Genomic DNA, 7,311 nt, shown 5'->3' on the forward strand with positions numbered 1-7,311 from the left:
AGGTATAAACCATCGCGCGATCCCGACCGACACACAAAGGATGACAATCAATAGACTAATCATGCTCGGACTTCATCACATAGCGGTTCACCATACGTGCATGCTACGGGACACTAACTTCAACACAAGTATTTCTAGATCCACAACACCCCTACCATAACCACAACTCAAAATTAGTTGAGATGAATCAAACTTCTCTAACTATTCAATGCACATGAATGTGGAAGTTTTCGTATCCCTTTGGATAACTACCCCTTTTGAGACTACTTTCATAACATAGATCAACTACCAAGCCATGCACCGCCGTGCTCTAAAAGATATAAGTGAAGCACATAGAGCAAAAGCAACTAGCTCAAAAGATATAAGTGAAGCACATGTGAGCTGAATTGTCTACCAAAGGATATAAGTGAAGCTCGACAAAATCACGGTGAGTGCATGTCTCTCTCTGTGTGTGAATCAAGGTTGATTGTGACACAACAAAAATAAAAGACTCCTACGATACAAGACGCTCCAAGCAAAACACATAACATGTGGTGAATAAAAATATAGCCCCAAGTAACGTTACCGACGGATTGAAGACGAAAGAGGGGATGCCTTCCCGGGGAATCCCCAAGCTTAGGCTTTTATGGCATCCTTGAATCATCTTGGGGTGCCTTGGGCATCCCCAAGCTTGAGCTCTTGCCACTCTTTATCTTTTTGTCCATAAGCACTTCACCCAAAACTTGAAAACTTCACAACACGAAACTTAAACAGAAACTCGTGATAACATTATTATAAGAAAGCAAACCCCACTTCCTTAGGTACTGTAGCAAACTAAAATTATACTTATGTTGATGTTGGGTTACTGTATTTTCAATCTTCCATGGCTAATACCCCCCGATACTATCCATAGTTTCATCAAAATAAGCAACCAACACAACAAAAACATAATCTTTTAACAGCAGACCAGTCTGTAGCAATCTGTATACTTCGTATACTTCTAGTACTTAAATAATTCTGAAACATTACGACAGCCTGAAGAATTTGCATAGAAATCAGCAGCAATAAGAATCAACTCAAAAGCTCTTACACAAAAAATAGAAAATTCTTTTCGCGAGCAGAAAGTTTCTCTCTTTTCCAGCATGACCAAACGATCATCCCCAAGACTAATCATAACGGTTTTTCTTGGCACAAACGCAAAAAGAAACACAAAAAGACAATCATAAAAGAATTATGAAAGTGTGGAAAACACAAAACAGAAAGAAAAAGGATAGATTCGTTGGGTTGCCTCCCAACAAGCGCTATTGTTTAACGCCCTTAGCTAGGCAAAAGGTGATGGAATCACGTATAGTCATCTTTGGTGCTCAAACCATAAGTAGCCCTCATCATAGATTCATATGGCAATCTTATTTTCTTTCTAGGAAAGTGCTCCATGCCCTTATTTAGAGGAAATTGCAATCTAATATTCCCTTCCTTCATATCGATGATAGAACCAATAGTCCTTAGGAAAGGTCTACCAAGAATAATGAGACATGAAGGATTGCAATCTATGTCAAGTACAATGAAATCCACGGGTACATAGTTGTTATTTGCAACAATAAGAACATCATCGATCCTTCCCATGGGTTTCTTGACAGCAGAATCCGCAAGATGCAAATTAAGAGAACACTCTTCAATCTCATGAAAACCAAGAATATCCCATAAAGCCTTTGGAATCGCGGAAACACTAGCACCCAAATCACACAAAGCATTTCACTCATAGTTTTTGATCTTGATTTTGATAGTAGTTCCCACTCATCACGAAGTTTTTTAGGTATAGAGACTTCTAGTTCGAGCTTCTCTTCAAGAGATCTCATCATAGCATCTACGATATATGCGGTAAAGGCTTTGCTTTGGCTATAAGCATGTGGAGAGTTTGCAATGGATTGCATCAAAGAAATGCATTCAAACAAGGAGCAACTATCATAATTGAATTCCTTGAAATTCAAAGTGGGAGTTTCATTGCTACCCAAAATTTTGATTTCTTCTACTCCACTCTCCACACCTTTATCATCAAGATAGGTGGACTCTGAATCATTGGGAAGTTTTTCAACCAAAGTGGATTCATATCCAGCCCCTTCATCAATAGGTTTGACACGCGAAAACCAAGATTCAAGAGGAGTCACACCAAGCACTTTAAGATCTTCGTGATTTGCATCACTAGAACGCACCCTTTTAAACCATTCATGCCTAGCGCGAATTTAGGCGGTTCTTTCTTTGCTCTCATTCATGGAGACACGCATAGCTTTCAAATTTTCATCCAAGTTGACCTTGGGAGGAGCACATCTAACTTTCAAAGCATCATTATCACAAGACATCCTATCAACGCTCTTAGCCAAATCGTCAATTTTGAGTAGTTTTTCCTCTATGGACGCATTGAAAATCTTTTGAGAGCTGATGAACTCTTTGATATTACTCTCTAAATCAGAGGGTAATTTGTTGTGATTTACATAAGTGTTGTTGTAGGAATTGCCATAATTTTTAGAGGAGTTACTAGGAAAAGGCCTAGGAACATAGTTTCCTCTAAAAGCATTGTTGCTGCCAAAATTGTTCCTACCAACAAAATTAACGTCCAAACTAGCATTGCTACTCTCAATCAAGGAATATAGTGGCATGTCATTAGGATATAAAGGAGTGTTTCTACTAGCAACCAAATTCATCAACTCGTCCATCTTAGCAGTAAGCGAGTTAATTTCTTCTATATCGTGTACCTTTTTGCTAGCAGGTGACCTTTCAGTGTGCCACTGAGACTAGTTGGTCACGATATTGTCTAGGAGTTTTCTAACGTCTCCTAACGTGATTTCCATGAACGTTCCACCTGAGGCGGAGTCCAAGATATTGCGAGAAGCGAAATTCAAACTAGCGTAAAAGATTTGCATAATCATCCACAAACTCAAGCCATGAGCGGGACAATTTCTAATCATTAACTTCATCCTCTCCCAAGATTGTGCAATGTGTTCATGATCAAGTTGCTTGAAATTCATGATGTCGTTACGTAAGGAGATAATCTTAGCCGGCGGAAAATATTTGGATATGTAAGCATCTTTGCACTTATCCCAAGAATCGATACTATTTTTAGGCAAAGAAGAAAACCAAGTTTTTGCGTGACCTCGCAACGAGAAAGGAAAAGGCTTCAACTTAATCACGTCATTATCCACATCTTTTTTCTTTTGCATATCACAAAGCTCAATGAAGGTATTGAGATGGGATGCGGCATCTTCACTAGGAAGGCCAGAGAATTGCTCTTTCATAACAAGATTCTGCAAAGCTGCGTTGATTTCATACGATTCCGCACTAGTGGCGGGAGCAATCGGAGTACTAATCAAATCATTATTATTGGTACTCGAGAAGTCACAAAGTTTGGTGTTTTCAGCCATGATGACTTCAACAAACAAACAAGCACACAAGCAAGAAAGAAAACTGGCAAAGGAAAACGGCAAAGGGAAAAAGAAAATGGCAAAGGAAAACGGCAAAAAGGCAAAAGGAAACGGCAAAGGAGAAAGGCAAATGAAAACGGCAAATGTGAAGTGGGGAAGAGGAAAACGAGAGGCAACTGGCAAAAAAGGTAAATGCAAGAGATGATTTTGTGAAACCTACTTGGATAGACCTCCTTCCCGGGCAACGGCGCCAGAAATACTTCTGCTACTTCAACAAAAGACCTTCCAATGGCGCCAGAAACAAGCGTGCTGACGGGAGACTATTCTTGTCTTGATACTCCTCAGCAACGGCACCAGGAATCCTTCTGCCACGGCTACGCCTTTAGGGACTTCCTTGGCAAATATGCAAAGGACTCCCCCGTGGCCTTGGAGCCTTGCGTTGGTGTTCCCTCGAAGCGGAAAGGGTGATGTAGCACAGCGGAGGTAAGTATTTCCCTCAGTTTTGAGAACCAAGGGATCGATCAAGTGAAGGATTATCACAAGTACCTGCACAAACACAAAGAGCTTGCACCCAACACTATGAAGGGGTTGTCAATACCTTATAGATTGTTTGCCAAGTGAGAACTGAAAGCAAAAAGGAAACGAAGCAAAGTAAAAAAGCGAAAGTGGAAATGATAGGTGTGAATAGACCCGGGGGCCGTAGTGTTCACTAGTGGCTTCTCTCATGAAAGCAAGTAGACGGTGGGTGAACGAAATAATGTCGAGCAATTGATAGAACCGCGCAAAGTCGTGACGTTATCTATGGAAATGATTATATCTATAGGCATCACGTCCAAAACAAGTAGACCGATACTTTCTACATCTATTACTATTACTCAACACGTCGACCGCTATCCAGCATGCATCTAGTGTATTAAGTTCATCAGAACAAAGTAACGCCTTAAGCAAGATGACATGATGTAGATGGACAATCTCATATCTACGATAAAATCCCATCGTGTTACCCTTGATGGCAACAACATGATGTGGGCCTTGCTGCCCCTTCTGTCACTGGGAAAGGTCACCACACGGTATGAACCCAAAACCAAGCACTTCTCCCATGGAAAGAATCACAGATCTAGTTGGCCAAACAAAACCCAAGACTCGGAGAGACTTACAAGGATATCAAATCATGCATATAAGAAATCAGCAAAGACTCAAATATATATCATAGATAATCTGATCACAAATCCACAATTCATCGGATCTCGACAAACACACCGCCAAAGAGGATTACATCGGATAGATCTCCATGAAGATCATGGAGAACTTTGTATTGAAGATCCAAGAGAGAGAAGAAGCCATCTAGCTACTAACTACGGACCCGTAGGTCTGAAGTGAACTACTCACGAGTCATCGGAGGGGCGTTGATGTTGATGAAGAAGCCCTCCAACTCCAAAGTCCCCTTGGCAGGGCACCGGGAAGGGTCTCCAGATGAGATCTCGCGGAAACGGAAGCTTGCGGCGGTGGAAAAGTGTTTTCGTGGATTCCCTGATTTTTTTTGGATTTTTAGGGAATTTATAGGCCAAAGACCTAGGGCAGGGGAGCGCCAAGGGGGCGACAAGTTTGGTTGCCGCGGCCTCCCGCCTGGCCGCGGCAACAGGGCTTGTGGGCCCCCTGTGGGCCCACTTGCTTGGCCCTCAAGCCTCCCGATCTTCTTCCGTTCTGGAAAAATTTATTTCGGGGATTTTATTCCGTTTGGACTCTGTTCCAAAATCAGATCTGAAAAGAGTAAAAAACACAGAAAAAATAGGAACTGGCGCTTGGCACTAAATTAATAAGTTAATTCCAAAAAAATATAAAAGGTAAACAAAACATCCAAAGTTGACAAGATAACAGCGTGAAACCATCAAAAATTATAGATATGTTTGAGACGTATCAGTCTCATACCTCTTAACAAGGGCACAAGCATGAAATCACAGTTTCATCTCTTTAGAACATCTCTTATGTTCCATGACGTTTCAAAACGTCTTCGGTGCCTAGATTCTAAGCCATTAAGTATTTTGCACTGAACTATCGCGTAGTTATCAGAAACGTGTATGTCGGATGTTCACAACATCCACAGACGACGCTCGAGGTGCAGCTCACCGAGTGGTGCATTAAGGACATAAGCCTTCTGTCGGCAACAAGGACAATCCTTAGTTTTACAGACTCAGTCCGCAAAGTTTGCTACTATGAAATTTCAACTAAATTTTCTCTAGGAACATATCAAAACAGTAGAGCTATAGCGCAAGCTACATCGTAATTCGCAAAGACCATTAGACTATGTTCATGATAATTAGTTCAATTAATCATATTACTTAAGAACTTCCACTCAAAAAGTACATCTGTCTAGTCATTTGAGTGGTACATGATCCAAATCCACTATCTCAAGTCCGATCATCACGTGAGTCGAGAATAGTTTCAGTGGTAAGCATCCCTATGCTAATCATATCAACTATATGATTCATGATCGACCTTTCGATCTCATGTGTTCTTAGGCCATGTCTGCACATGCTAGGCTGGTCAAGCTTAACACGAGTGTTCCGCATGTGCAACTGTTTTGCACCCGTCGTATGTGAATGTTGAGTCTATCACACTCGATCATCACGTGGTGTCTCGAAACAACAAACTATCGCTACGGTGCACAGTCGGGGAGAACACAATTTCGTCTTGAAATTTTAGTGAGAGATCACCTCAGAATTCTACCGTCGTTCTAAGAAAAATAAGGTGCATAAAGGATTAACATCACATGCAATTCATAAGTGACATGATATGGCCATCATCAAGTGCTCCTTGATCTCCATCACAAAAGCACCGGTATGATCTTCTTGTCACCGGCGCCACACCATGATCCCCGTCATCATGATCTCCATCATCGTGCCACCATAGAGGTTGTCGTGTATGCTATGCTATTACTACTAAAGCTACGTTCTAGCAATATAGTAAACGCATCTGCAAACACAAACGTTAGTTTAAAGACAACCCTATGGCTCGTGCCGGTTGCCGTAGCATAGACGTGCAAGTCGATATTAACTATTACAACATGATCATCTCATACATCCAATATATCACATCACGTCGTTGGCCATATCACATCACCAGCATACCCTGCAAAAACAAGTTAGACGTCCTCTAATTGTTGTTGCATGTTTTACGTGGTTGTCATGGGTATCTAGTAGGATCGCATCTTACGTACGCAAACACCACAACGTAGATGTATGAATTGCTATTTAACCTCTCTCCAAGGACCTCCTCGGTCAAATCCGATTCAACTAAAGTTGGAGAAACCGACAATCGCCAATCATCTTTGAGCAATGGGGTTGCTTGTAGCGATGAAACCAGTCTCTCGTAAGCGTACGAGTAATGTCGGTCCGAACCGCTTCGATCCAACAATACCGCGGAATCAAGAAAAGACTAAGGAGGGCAGCAAATCGCACATCACCGCCCACAAAAACTTTTGTGTTCTACTCGAGATAACATCCACGCATGAACCTAGCTCATGATGCCACTGTTGGGTAACTTCGCATGTGAAACAAAAATTTCCCTACGCACACGAAGACCTATCATCAGTGGCGAAGCCAGCAATCTGGCAAGGTTTGGCTGCTGCCACACCTAACATATTCCTGTATACTAGGTTTATGCAGTACTTAATTAATGATTTGAGCCAAGCTATGTATATATTAGTAACCTCTACCACACCAATAAAAATTTTATGCATCCGCTACTGCCTATCATTGTGATGTCCATCTACGAGAGGAGATTTGGATCTACGTACCATTGTAGATCGCACAACAGGAAGCGTTAAGAAACGCGGTTGATGTAGTGGAACGTCCTCACGTCCCTCGATCCACCCCACGAACCGTCCCGCGATCCGTCCCACGATCCGTCCCACGAA

The sequence above is a fragment of the Hordeum vulgare genome, chromosome 4H, assembly GCF_904849725.1.
Source record: "Hordeum vulgare subsp. vulgare chromosome 4H, MorexV3_pseudomolecules_assembly, whole genome shotgun sequence".
In the NCBI taxonomy this organism is placed as follows: domain Eukaryota; kingdom Viridiplantae; phylum Streptophyta; class Magnoliopsida; order Poales; family Poaceae; genus Hordeum; species Hordeum vulgare.